Source organism: Aptenodytes patagonicus, chromosome 22 (genome assembly GCF_965638725.1).
Source record: "Aptenodytes patagonicus chromosome 22, bAptPat1.pri.cur, whole genome shotgun sequence".
Taxonomy (NCBI): Eukaryota; Metazoa; Chordata; class Aves; order Sphenisciformes; family Spheniscidae; genus Aptenodytes; species Aptenodytes patagonicus.
In genome coordinates this window covers 3,316,557-3,330,371 of record NC_134970.1, presented here as the reverse complement: position 1 = coordinate 3,330,371, position 13,815 = coordinate 3,316,557, and the positions used below count along the sequence as shown (strand labels likewise).

Below are 13,815 nucleotides of genomic sequence, written 5' to 3'. Positions count from 1 at the left end.
ATTCTCTCCAAAAGCCTATCCTTAAGTTTGTGTACAATCCTCCAGGGAAATCAGGCCACCTATATTTCATTTAGCAACTTCAAACAATTAACCTAACAAAGATTCCTCTCTCTCTCCCCCCTCCTTCCCCCATCTGTTTCCTAATTACCAGTGGAACTGGGATGCATATGCAGACTGTGCCCATTTTTTAATTGAATCACCTCTCCGATGTTTTGTGGTTGGCTCTTTAAAAGCTGTGTCTCGCTACTGGGAAAAACAGTAAAACACAGGATGTACCACGAGGGCGAATGAGCCTGAAAAGGGTCTGAGATTCAGATTTTGGGGATTTTTTTCGCATCAGAGCTGGAATGCAGAATCACTTCAGTCCTTCTCGTGGATCAGAAAGTGTCGAGTCATCTGGAGGGGAGGGCTGGGCGACCTGGGACCGCGGAGGAGGTCTCACCCCGCTGCTCAGTCTGGAGCAGCTCTGGGATAAGCAGTCTTTGGACCAGGGAAGCATTTTTGGGAGGAGAGCAATATCCTGCTTCTCTGTTCAAGAAGGAAAAATCCCCGTGTCCCTCTGTCCTTGTACAGGCTGTCCTGCCTGCCCCATCCCGCTTCCTTCGGAGATGGGGGTGCCATGGCCTGTGCCACGCTAGCGAGCTCTCCCTTCCTGCAAGCGCGGTGCTATTAAAGGCCCCATGTGACGATGGGGGGGCTGGTGCATCCATACTGGTGTTACTGGGAGGAGGAGAAATGGCCTGCAATGGGGACTCGGGATCTGTATGGGAACTAATGCCCACTTGGTGCAGGGTTTGCTGCAGCCTTTGGCTCTTGTTGCAGAGCTGCGAACAACTATACACACTCCGGCTCCAGGACCCTGCTGGAATCTTCGCTCCCTTCTCCCCCCACTCTCTGCCCTCCTTCTGCCCACCCTCTGCCTTTTTCCTCACCCTCGATTTTACCCTGCCTTGCCCTCCCCTGTGCCCTGAGTCACCTTGTCTGCACCATGGGGGACACGATGAGGAAAACCTGTTCACGTCTGACTGCTCAGCCCACGCTGCCGGCGCGTGGGAAGGAGCTGAGACACGTCTGCCTCTCCCCCGCGCTGGAAGTCACCCCTCTTCTCAGCCGTGCCCGGGCAGCTCTGCACCTCAGCAGCCACCCTCATGGGGAGAGTGCTTCTTTCCTGACAGCTAGAGTCTGGTTGGCAGAAAAGCATTTAACTGTTAGAGATGCAGTTAATTATATGCAGGGCAGGACAGGACTGTTCGGGCTCTGCTGAAACCTGCTGGGAGGTAATTATTCTCTCCTTGGCTCTGAATGCCTTTGGTGTGCTGCGATGCTCCAGGAGTTAAACCCGCAGCTGATGCTGCTGAGCTCTGCGTCTCGGGCGTGAGCCTCGCAAGGCTCAGGGAAGGTCCCACCAGCGGTGCCGGCAATGCAGTAAGTGATTCAGCAGAACGGTTGGAGCGGAGCGGGTTTGGGAGGAGGCAGCTGCTTTGCTCTGTTTGCTTGTGCATCGCCACGTTTCAGCCCTGCTCGCGTGTTGTTAGACCGTTGTGGTGGTAGATGATGGATGCGTTGCAGTCCGGTGGGTGTTTGGGGGGTGGGGGGGAGGCCACGCGCTCCCAGCGCGCAGCAGCTCGAGGCAGGACACCTTGCACCGGGCACAGTCTCAAGGATGGTTCGTGTTCGGGAGCAGGCAGGGTTTAAGAGACATTTGGAGCTCAGTTCTGCAGCGTCCTTCGTGCTTTCTGCATTGCAAGACCAGGATTTGGGAGCTTAAAGGGAATTTTCATTTTTTTTCTGCCACAGCTGGTAGAAGGGCAGGAAAGCCTGTGCTGTTCAAAGTGTGTCCCCTCAAATGTGGGCCAGCCGCCTCCTCGGCTTCTCTTGCTTAAACTGGAGGGGTTCACGCTTCTTAGGCTTCATCTTGTGCTTTGCAATAAATAACATTCTCAGCAGAGTCTGTGAAGTCTGTGTTTGGGGCACATCAGGACTGTGGTTACAGGGCAAAGGGGGGTGTGTGCTTTAATTAATTCACTCTCTTGCACTTCAATTTGGTACCAGCAAAGTTGGTACCTGAGCAATCTGAGAGTCGCTCAAATGAGCGTGGTAGAAGATGAGGCTCCCTGTGATTCCTCACCTTTATTGACTCAGTTTCCATAGCTGTAAAATGGAGATGCTGCTGTTGGAGAGGGGAGAAATTGTGCTGAAATATTGGTGAAATACTTAGAAATCGCTGGCTTAGAAGTTTCCGTCCGCAGGCTGGCTCCAGTGTCGGTGAGACCTCTGCTCTGCTTCCTCGGCAGCTTTGCTGCATGATGTGTGGGTCTGTCTCACCACCGCAGACACCGCTGCCAGCGGGGCTAGAACAAAAGGAAGCTGCATCTGGGAACAAAACCCTGTCGTACCGGCGGCGCTGGCGCCCAGGACATGGGGACAGGCCCTGGCTGGCACTCGAGCCCATTCCCCGCTGGCTCGGGGACCGGCCGGGGACAGAGTGGGTAGTGTCCTGCGCCACAGCTCCTGCATTATTCATGAACGAAAATCCAGCAAGAGCAGGGAGGGAAGGGAGAAGAAAGTCAGAGTTATTAATAACGGCTATTGTGCCTTCTCCCCTTCACCGGCCTGTGGGGATGGGTGGGCTGGAGATAACACAGCCCTGTGCCGGGGGGGGGGGGGGGGGGGGGGGCGGGGGGAGGATGGGAAAAGAGTCTTGGGCATCAGCCCAGTGATTTCTGGGCTCGCCCCTGGGCAGGTTGGGTCCGCTCCGGGGCTGGGGGATGCTGGCGGAGCTGCGGGGCTCGCAGCTCTGCGAGGGACGTAGCACATCCTCCCCGGCACATGGAGACACTTTGTGTTTGGGATAGAGGAGACGGAGAACCTTAACCCGAGCTCTGGAGGGGAAAAACCATGTCTTAAATGGGAAAGGCAAAGGTAGGCGGCTCTCTGCCTTTAGAGTAACTTGTGAGGAGGTGGCAGTGGAGGTGACTTTCTGTAAAAGCCTTGGGTGTTGAGACATTTGCAGGAGGATGGGGAGGAAAGTCTGCTACTGTGTCCTGCCTGAAGGCTGACCGGTGTGTCCTGAGGGCCTCCCAAGGGCACGGCGTGAGTCACCTTGGGGGTGAGACCTGCCGGCAGCTCCGTCTGTATGCATCTGTCCTGCTGCGGTGGCGGCACGCTGAGAACAGCCGCCTGCACCCAGGCCCCCCTTTGCTCTTCAATTGCCTCATTTTGCCGTGGCTGGATGCTGCCTGGGGCAAGTTAATTGGGTTTTGATCTCTATTATCGCAGTGTGTCTTTTGACTTTCTTGCTTTCCGTTCTTTTCCAAGTCAGGCAGGGATGACGTGTGCATCTAACCCCTTAATTCCTGCTCTCGGGGCTGCTTCACCGAGACGGAGCTGAGTAACACTGCTGCTGTGCTTGGATGGAAACAGCCCGTCCCTCTGCAGGGGAGTGGCAGTGGTGTAAATACCAGTGTTCATCAGAAACATATGTACCTTTTGATTTAATTAGGATGCTTCTCTTTTAATCCAGAGAGCTTTAGGGCAAGATGTAAAAGTGCTATCCTGACTGCTTGGGTTACTAATAAGCTTTTTTCTTGCAAAAGGGGTTGGTGGCTCTGCAGTAAGATGGGTGTAAACTGATTGTAGCCTCCTGCTCCCTTGCACTGCAGGTTTGTTTGGATCTGGGCTGGTGTGGGAAAGAGGTTTTTCCAGAGCACCTATAGATGCCCTCCCAGGGTGCAGACATCAAGCAGTGGGAGCAGACCACGTACCACGGTGGGGTCTGCCTGTGCATCCCTGCACTGCAGGCAGCCCCAAGGCAGTGGCAGGAGGCATTAAAACACCCTGCAGCCTCTGGGCATGAGGCGATGGAGATGATGGAGGTGAACTCCTTGGGGAGGTGATTAGTGTCATCCTCCTTCCACAAACTGTGCTGGGCATTTTCATTACTATTTAATGGCGGGCTTTGTCTGTTCTGCTTTGCCCAAACCCTCCTTGCACTGAAATGCTTTGGCTCTTGAGGCCCTAGAAAGCTCCGTGCACGGAGGAGAGTGCAGCCCACTGGGCTGGCTTTCTGCTTTGGGGGAATGCAAAAGGCATGTATGAGCTGGTGACCTGGAAAGCTACTTCCATCCATCCAGGCGGACTTGTGAGCTGTGTGGTACAAGGAGGGTATTGCATCTTCGTTGCCCCCAGCAATGGCCAGCCCTTCCTCGCCCACAAATTCAGCCTTTCCCCCCAGCACCGCCCGTGCTGTGGGGAGGAAAGCTGCTCTCTAAGCTGCTCCAGGTTTTGACACAGGCCGCATGGTCAGATGGTTTGGGTGTAATTGCAGCCGCGTTGCTCTGGAGATGCTGTGTCGAGTTATATACATCAGTCGTACCTGTCTGTTGCTGTAATTTGATCTGATTAAAATGAAAACCTCTTGAAAGACTGACTGGGAAACCTATCCTAAAAGCCCTGATAGCAACAACTGTGTTTCAGTGTTGCCGGTTTGTTTCCAGAATATGCTCCATCAGACATCTGTTAGGGGGGACTCTCTTTGATGGACCCAGAATTGCCTGCAGGTCAGTCTCCCCTGCACGCAGCTCAAGTCTTAGCCTCTCTCCTGCCCTGAAGCACCTGAATTTGGGAAAGCAGAAACCAAAGTCTCTGGATAAGCTCAGGTTTGTTGCCTTTCGTGTTCTTCCTCCCGTTGCCCTGGCATCTTTCCTTCCGCGCCCATAATTGTGCGGTACAGTCTCAGCGTTGAAAGGCAGGTCAGAATTATACCCCCCCCGGGCTCCATGCTGGGCTGCGGTGGTGGAGATGCAGCGAGAGCCATTGGTCACCGTGTAATATCTAGCAGCCAGTTTGCTGGGAACTGGTGAAAAGGGCGTAATGTGTGGCAAGCTCGCCTGCATCCCAGCAATGACCCGGCAGGACGGTATTAGCAGCCCCAAATGGAACGGGAACAGGCGTCTACAGGGGCCGATGTGACGAGCTGATTGCGCTGCTGGCACTTGGAGTACGGCAAATACATTTCCATGCATCTCTCTCTGTAGGAAGAATTTGCATAAAACTGTACAGAAAATAATTAGCATAAAACGGCTGAAGTGAGGCTGTCGGATGGGTAATAGACTGCCAGGGGTGCAGCAGGGGCCTGGGCAGTGCTGCCCCCCCCCCCTGCACACACACTCCTCCTGCCACGGCCCGAGCAAACCCTCTGCCCGCTCCGGAGGGAAGGGGACAAGCGGTCCCTGAGCCGCAGGGGTAACCGGCTGCAATTCCCGGCGGGCAACGCTTATTGAGCTCTGGTGGGGTGGGAATAGTAAGGAAGTTTCTGGTTCCTCAACCATCATGTAATTGTAGCAGAACACGGTCCTTTAATTGAATCAACTTCTTATATATTCTGAGTGGGTATTTTCTTTTCCATGTCAGTTTATTTGCTGCAGTAAGCAACGGGATTTCTCTGCCCTCGCTGGAGGGACTGCACGTGGGGGCAGGAAAGGGCTAAGATGAAAATAAACAAGCAAAAGGCTGGGGGTGTCCGGGGGGCAGAGGGACAGGGAAAGGGGTGGCTCAGGGCTGCGCCTCTCCCCACAGCACTGCTGCATCCCTGTGAGTCTCTGTCCGCAGCCTCAAGTTACCTTTTGGTGCAAGATCAGATTTGGCATTTGGAGTAAAAAAAATAAAAAAAAATAAAAAAATGCATCCAATTGGGGTCAGAAATCTCTGATGTGAGCAACTCATGCTGGCTTAGGCTGGAATGGGAGCTGAACTAGAAGAGTAGTGGAGGGGGTCCGAAAGCAGTGTGGGGGGGACCAGCCTCTCTGCCAACTCAGAGACTCCCTACAAGAAGGTTTTTCTTCTAATTAAGAACAACAACAAGAAAAAAAGGCACTCAAACTGGCGCTTCAGAACTGACATCGCAAGAAAGAGCTCTTTTCCTTTTTTAATATTAAATTAACAGCCTTTTGCCAAGGGGAACGGAGAGGAAGGTCCTCTGCCTGCCTGCTCCCAGGCAGGGCTGGAGGGGAGCACGCTTCAGAGGGCTTGTAGCTCTCACTATTTTCTCATGAATAATTTTTGAGCTGGGGAGCGAATCCCCCCTCTTTTTCGCTCGGGCAGGCATTTCTGCGCATGAACGTGGGTTGCTATGGCCACGCACAAGTGCTGCGCTCCCGGGGGATGCGAGTGAGCGGCTGGGGAGAGCGCTGGGGGCTCGTGACCCCCAAAAAGGGGGGGGGGTGTCATCATGTGAGGGTGTCTGCTGCTCCAAACCATCCTGCTCTGATCTTGATGTGCAATTCAGTGACGCTCTAAAGCCTAAACGGCTTTCGTGCCTGCCTGTGTGCTCTCGGGCAGGGTCCGATCCTGCAGGCTTCATTCCTCCTCCATGGAAAGCCTCATTTTTCCAAGACTCAAAGCTCAGCTCTCTGGCATTCCTCGAGATTTTGATGGTGGAAACCTGTTAGTTGGGGTGGATGAGGGACTGATTTGATTTAGTGCCACCGTAATTTAATCCTCTTCTCACAGCTGTAGAAAACACTGCGGGCAGGAGAGGCGAGGGCCCCGATTCCTGCCTCTGCCCTGCCTGCACCGGGCAGGGACAACCCGGCTGCGCCTTGCCGGGGGCTGTGGCATTGGGTTTGCTCGTGTTTCCTGAAACTCTGCAGCTTTCTCCAACGATGCGAAGCATACCAAGGGTTACAGATGCCTGCAGGTTTTGACCAGCTTTCTGAGCTGTGAGCAAGGCTGGGAGGCAGATATTATGGGAATTGTATGCATGCCTGAGCGGGAGGGAGGCTCGGCTGCTTGGCATCCGCTTGTCACATGGTGCCTGTTTGGATGCCAGAGGAAGGATCCTGAGGTTGCCACCCAGAATAGATGCTTGTTCTTAAGCTAATTGCACCCTTTCAGTGATTCTCAAATAATAGAGTGCCAAACTTTCTCTGCTCCGAAAATTCCTGGAAAATGCCTGACACTTCATTATGCATTGGAAAGAATGCTTTAAAAGAGCTAACTAGCAAAATAAACAGCTGTTTGTAATTGTAAGATCATAAAAAAGAGTGGTTTATGAGCAGTGAAAAAAAATTTCTGGCTTTATCGAGCTGGTTCAATGGGCTCGGTTCTGACAGGCTTGTGATTTCCCCAGTTACTTCGGGAAGCGCTTGCCAAGTGAGAAGGTGCTGAGGTCCTCAGGGGAATAGGGTTTGGGCATTTTCCCATGTCCAAAACGGTACAGACCTGATTCCTCTCTCCACATTTGTAAAAGCCATGTTTGAGTCAAGTTTTTACTTCTCAGATGGGGATGAACACTCAGGAGCTGCCTTCCGAGCCCTGCCTGCTGTCCGGGCAGCACTCGCCTTCGCAGCCACCCACCTCCTCCTGCAGCCAGGCAGCAACACTCTCCCTCTGACAAGGGCACCTGGAAAATGCTGTTGCTGCCTTTTTATATATTCAGGCAAGAAAAAAACAAGTGGTCCTGCTTGGGACCAAGCCAAAGCTCATTAACAGAAGCCCCTTGGTACCTTCTGATGAGGACAGTGTTGCTTTACCATTTTGTAGTACCGTGCGTGGGCTTGCCTGCAAACAAGCGTGAAAATCCCATCCTTAAATTAGAGCGTAACTCTTGAGCCAGGAGTCTGGTTGAATTGGGTATGAAGATGCAGCTGGGGGGATACAGGATCAGCCCAGAAGCGATCAGACTTGTGGCTAGCTCTCCCTTTGTTCACGCTGGGTTTGAAATAAAGCTACTTGTGTGATAAGGGCATTGCCTTGAAGTGCGGCTTGTTTAGGAGTGAAACTAGCAGCACGGCTGGAAGGCAAAACTGAACTCTCTCATCGCTTGTTATAGCTTAAAAACAATTGAAGCTGGCTTTTCCCCTCTGTTCTTTGAGGGGGTTTAATTAATGAGCTGTGAAAATATCTCTGGGGAGAGATGATCTTTTAATGTAGCTATCTTTTAAGCATATGCTTGCCTTATCAGCATTTCTAACAAAGTCTTAAAGTGGGGAAATGTCTGAATGGGTTAGGCTCTTCAGTGCCGTTAGCTCTCAATGGGATTTGAGCGCGTAACTCTATGGTAGCATGGAAGAAACCAGCCTTAACCTTCAAACCCGGCAGCCACAAGCGGTGGTACCAGTGGGTACGTTATGGTACTGGCTCCGGAGGGCAAGCAAGAACTGCAGGCTGGGGACGTTGCAGTCAGCACCGCACTGAATAGTGGAAAATTTGGAATCAGTGTATTGCGCTTTTTTCCCCCTTTTACAGTGATCCAGCTCCACGTGGTTCTCTGTGTGCATTTTGATCAAGAAACTCAAATTTACTCTATTTTGAAAATCAAAGTTAGCGTGTAGCTTTCCTTTGGATTCTTCTCCACTCTTAAAGCCACTACACAAAACCCAAGCTCGCATAGTTCCTCCAGTGTAAGAATAATGTTGCTTGGAAAATGCCAGCAGTTTGTGCTAGAAAAAAAGGGGAAGAAACTCTTCCAAAAACCACGTGAAAAACATTTACTATTTTCCGTATCGCTTTAGCCAACGTGGAACATGCTCTGCATTTCTATATTATCTTCTGTCCTGGGGGAAGTCAAGGGAAGGAGCATGGGAACAGTTGCTTTTTTTTTTTTTTTTTTTAAAAGCCCTGGGACCGGTCGTGCCCGGAGCCCGGTGCCTGGCCGAGCGCTGGTTCCTCCCGAGCCCTATTCAGGCGGCAGCGCAGGCAGTGCAGGCAGCCTGCCCAGCTGGAGCGTGGCCAGGGTGCCGGGGCCGGCAGTGCGGCTCGGGGACGGGAAGCGTTGGGATGCTTTGGCTGAGCGGCGCTGAGCGCCAGCCGCCCCGACGCTCCCTCCGCAGCTCCTGCCAGAGGTGATCTCAGGTGTTACTCTGATCATTTCTCCTCTCCTCGAGTACTGTCGGGGGGGAAAGCATTTAAGTATTTTACCAGAAAACCAGAGGCAGATTTCAGTTCAAACTTTGGCACGCGGCACTCAAGAAAATTGCCCATTCAGCCCTCGGTTCCCGATCCCTTCTCATTACCCCTTGTTTCTTGTCAGCTACAGTGTTTTAATAGCTTTACAAGGATATTTTGCATTTAACATTTGCAGCGGTTCACCTCCACGATGCAGAGCTCGGCTGAGTGAATTTGAGATGAGGTGAGAGACAGTGGAGTAGTTGACTATCGAAGTTTTCCTTTCCTTTGTTTTCTGCTTGTCTTTAAACTCCATTATTTATCTAGTGAAGTTTTCCCCTGCTTCCAGTCCCTGTCAGCAAGAGGAGATTTGTATTTGCAAGGGTTTGTAGGACACGGGTTTCATATCTCCCAGCCTGTGGGATGTTGGAAATGTTTTGCCAACCCTGAGAAGGCAGATAAAGGTCCTTAGCTCGTGTATCCCCCGGTTCAAACCAGCCTCCCAGCTAAATACTGCTCGTAGTCTCAGGATTGATCTTGCACGGCTGGAGGTCGCAAAGCAATGGTTAGTCCTGCAGCTGGTTGGGTTTTCCTCCTGGTACTCACCCGTCATTTATCGCTAACACCTACACTCTTCCCATGCCCATCTGCACCTTCTCAGGGCACAAACCGGTTGCTTTTACCTTCCCATTTCCACAGCTAGTGCCAGAAACGCTGCCGGCTCGGCGTGGGCGTCGCGCCTGGTGCCAGGGAGAGCAGATTTGCACGGCAGCTCGGGAGCAGCGGTGCACGGAGCAGCTCCTCTCCAGCAAAGCTTGCGGGAGAAGCTCCATGGGAGGATGCTGTGCCCAGCACCGGGCACAGCCTTGCTGCCTTTGCCTTCAGTTTGACTCTTTTACAAGAAATACTAAGCGCTGGCCTGGTCTTTCAATATGCACACACATCCCTTTTATTTATGTTTTTTATTTAAACACGGTGAACAAGTATTCCCTATCCTGCATCCCGTACTCAGTCCTGAAGGTTAAAAGCTGTTTTTGTGCCAATTTCATTATGTAGAAGCCAAATCCTTCTACCAATTAACTTATTACTGTTTTGGAGGGGGCTCAAAAGGCAGATGGAGTGACTGTGCCGGCAATATTAATGACTGCGTTGCAAAGGGTGAGAATTTTATGCAGAGTAATGTGAAAACATGCTGGCAAACTTGCGAAGGCATTGCTGAGAAATACCGGAGAATGGTGTTTTCCTTCTAGTTCTGAGCTGAGGGTAATAAATAACGTGTGATTTCACAGCATCTCTGCTATACCAGGCTAAAACGCGCTGTCTGTCGTTAAAAGCTGTCAATATTTCATGTCTGAGGACCGGCAGTGAGAACGGGGCCACCAAAACGTTACAGGCGGGTGGTGGGAGACACGTAGACCATTAATTTTGGGTCGCCAGCTGCTTCTGTTGGGAAATAAACTACTTCAAAATGTTGTTGGTTGGGTCTGAGGGAGGAAGAGGGAGCGAAGGCATCCAGCCTGCCCAGGTCGGGGTGGTGGATGCGTGCCGGGGGATGCAGTGGGACCTGTGGGGCTGGCTTGAATTTAGCTGCATAACTAATAAAGTCTGTGCATCTAAGTCTCCTAGACGAATATCTGTCCCACAAGATGAAAGCTCTCTAACCAGCCATTTTCACGAAATTTGCAGGGATTAAATGTCTGTAGCAGAGGCAGAGAGGTCCCCAGCTGGATCTGAAGTGAGCCAACCAGTTGAGGAGTTATTGGCAGTGACCAGCTGAAAGCCAGGCAGTGCAGGGAGGGGTTTTCCTTTGGAAAACTGGCTGAAAATGTGGATTTGTGATACTTGGTTTGCCCTTTTTGGAAAATCTTTACAAGACACACTTTGTGCCTGCAGAATAGTCCAGTAAAAGATAATTTTTGTAAAGATTTGTGAAGCTATGGCAGGTGGGCAGTCATCGAAAATCAGATTTCCCAGAGATGAGCTCAATTATACTGTAGTAATGTGACTTGTTAAGGGAGTGTAGAGGAGAGGTAATGATCTCCTTCCTGTGATTCCCCACGTGTAATTAGGATCTAAGTGTGCACAGGGCAAGGAAAACCCATTACACAGCGTTTTTGCAAAAGCAAATCCAGTGCCACTGAGAGAGGCAGACTTCCAGATAGCCTCGTTGTTTGCATTTTTATATAAGGTTTTCAAGAATTGCCCTATCTTTCTTGATCCCCTCCCATTTCTCCAAACTGTTCTGTGCTGTAGTCTCGTCTAAAGGTTGTTAGTCAGATGGCTCAGGGATGAAATGTCAGATTTGCTGCTGCGTCACCACTGTCGAAGAGCCTGGAGTTTGAAATTAAATGTCAAAGGCATTTTGCAGAACATGGGAACCAGATGTGCTCCAAGACTGTGTCTGGGAAGAGCAGAGCAGCTTAATTACCTACATTGACTCTTCTTGGGAGATTTATCTCTGGATTTGGGCTGATACCCAGCGTAAGGATGTGGTCCTGGAGAGCCATGCTCCACGCAGCGGAGGCTGCCTGGTCTAAGGGTGGTGGATGGAGGACACGGTGTCTGGCAGCTGCCCGCACATCATGACTAGCTGTAAGGTGATACAACAGCTTGAGAGCCCTCGGCCAGGCTCTGGGGAAGAGCCGGTGTCTGTAAATACAGCTCACTTACAGGATTAATCACCAGCAGGCATGTTCCTGCCTTGTCGGTGACACCTGTGTGTTTGATCCAGTTACAGACCAGGGGGAGATGGTGTCTGGGGACCTACGCTGGAGGTGGGGGCAGCTGGGGGGGGGTGGTGGTAGAAGGGGACGGGTCAGAAGTGTTGCCAAAAGCAGCCCAAAAGGATGGGGAAGACTGTGAAGGAGGAGCAGAGCCTGCTTATCCAGGGAAACACTCGTGGGGCTGTGGCAGGTGGGTCCCCACGGACCTCAGCATCTCTGCCAGGCACGGCCAGCCCGTGCCCTGTTGTGCTCCCGCGTGGCGTTCCTGCTGGGAACGTGGCATTTCAGCTTCTCGGAAGGTGCATTCCTGCACGGGCGGGCAGCTGCACAGTCCCGCTTTGTTCCCCGAGCCCTCTGAGGAGGCGCAGAAGGACTTGCTCCGTGACACTGCCCATCGGCTCCTCGGAGCTGGTTGCAGCCCTCGGTGCCATTTCTGCCTCCTGTTCTCGGGGGCAAAACCCTCCTTGCTTCTTCTGGTAGCTCTTGTCCCAGCTCTTCTTCTGGGCTTACACCACCCCATAAAAATTAAAGCTTTTGTGCTCAAGTCCTTCTTCACCTTTAAATACTGTAATTTCCAGTGGGGAATGTTCAGCACTTGAATAATTGCACCCATTCAGTGCGCCCTGAACAGCACCCATGACTGCGAGCAGGTCTGAAAGAGGCCAGCTCTGCCCCCAGCCTGGCCTGGCTGCCTGCACAGCTTCAGGACGGCTGCCCTAGAGCAGGTACTTCTACCTTTCAACTCTACAACCCAGAAGTATTCACCTTCCTTCTGGTTGTGCTACTGAAATAACTGCATTTCCCTGATGGAGGGAGCGTTCAGCTTAATAAGATCAAGGGTAGTCTGCACTAATGCAATTGTTTTCTTTTTCCATCTGCTAAATAAAAAAATGTTGGTGAATTGTTTTGAAAGGAAAACCCATGGAACAAACAGTCTCTGTTTGCAGAGGCGCAGGCAGGACCAGGGCTCTCCCGGGTCCCTCTGCTGCCGTGTTTGCCCGGGGATGCTCCTGCGCTGCTCCCCCGACTCACCCTTGTTCCCGGGTTCACTTGTGGCAGCGCTGCCCCTGCCCGGTCACCGAAACCGGGGCACTGGGAACATTGGCTCTGGGCAGGGGCACAGCAGCTCTCATCGATGCTGGGGACTGCTCTGGGCTGTGGTATGGACCCTGCTGAGGCTGAAAGCAAGCTTTCCTGCCAGTCAAAGGACTCATCAGGGCACGGGGGGTCACTGGGAGGGAGTTAGAGGGTAATGGAAGGATTAATGGCTTTTTCCCAGGTTCTTTAGTGATCACAAGTGACCAGGACCTCAGTAATGTGAGATAGAAACACAAATACTCCAATTCATTTAGTCACCAAAGTGGCTTCCTGGTGTAGGAGCAGCCCAAGAGCCTTTTAACCCCCGGGGCCACCCGCACACCACGGGTCAGGCCCTTTTTGCTTCATTAACCTTTTCCCCCCTGTGCCAAGGGGAAAACCCTTCTTGTGGTGTCAGGGCGTGCGCATCTGTGACAACGTGCATCGTGTCCCTGGATGCAGCTGAACAGGGTGGCTTGCCCTGCCTGGCACCGCGTGTGGCACGTACCAAAGAGGGGCTTTGGTGGCACAGCTGAATAAGTCACCATTTAGTTATGACGTGAGGGTGTGAGAGATGCTCTGGGAAAGCCCTTGGCATGGGAAGGGGAGAGGCTGGGCAGGGGCAGGGCAGCTCTCCGAGCTCGTGGGACCCTACGGGACCCTTTTCCTCCCGGGACCTCCATGTGACCAAATGCAGGCTCAAGGTCCTGCTGACCTTTTGAGCTTTTTAACTGAATGAAAGCACAGAGGGAGGGGACCTTGCCTGGGCAGCATGTCCCCTGCCACGTCTTGCGGTCTCCTCCAGCCATGGGGATTGACTGCGGCCGGCAGCGTGCGTCTGGGAGGCTCGGCCAGTTCACAGCTATTGAACCCTCGCTGCAGTCTTGTCCAGAGCACTGCCGAGATGTGAGCTGGGACACAGCTCCTGCCTGGGTCACTGTTATTTGCTGTCATGAACAAGAAGCAGCCGCAGGAGGAAATTGCTGCTTGGGATAAGTCGTGTCTGATGCTCTTTGCAGGGTCAAGAGCTGCAGGCTGCCTTGCAGAGCTGGGTCTGTGGTGCGAGGCACAGGGATCACCATCGGCTCGCTCTTGTGTCCGACGGCTCCCCGCGCAGTGGGAGGTCAGC

The 13,815-nt window shown here is 52.4% G+C and overlaps 1 protein-coding gene across 21 annotated transcripts in view; it reads left to right on the top strand.

The window, feature by feature from the left end:
- Window positions 1-13,815, top strand: part of NFASC (neurofascin) — a 93,028-nt gene that overhangs the window by 14,883 nt on the left and 64,330 nt on the right. For 19 of the 21 annotated variants that reach the window (XM_076358211.1, XM_076358225.1, XM_076358221.1 and 16 more), the window contains exon 1: window positions 2,759-2,922. The exons of the other annotated variants lie outside the window; for them this stretch is intronic. The gene's annotated coding sequence lies outside the window, so the exon portion shown is untranslated. Of the gene's footprint in view, window positions 1-2,758; window positions 2,923-13,815 lie in introns of those variants that run through there. 21 annotated transcript variants of the gene reach the window in all.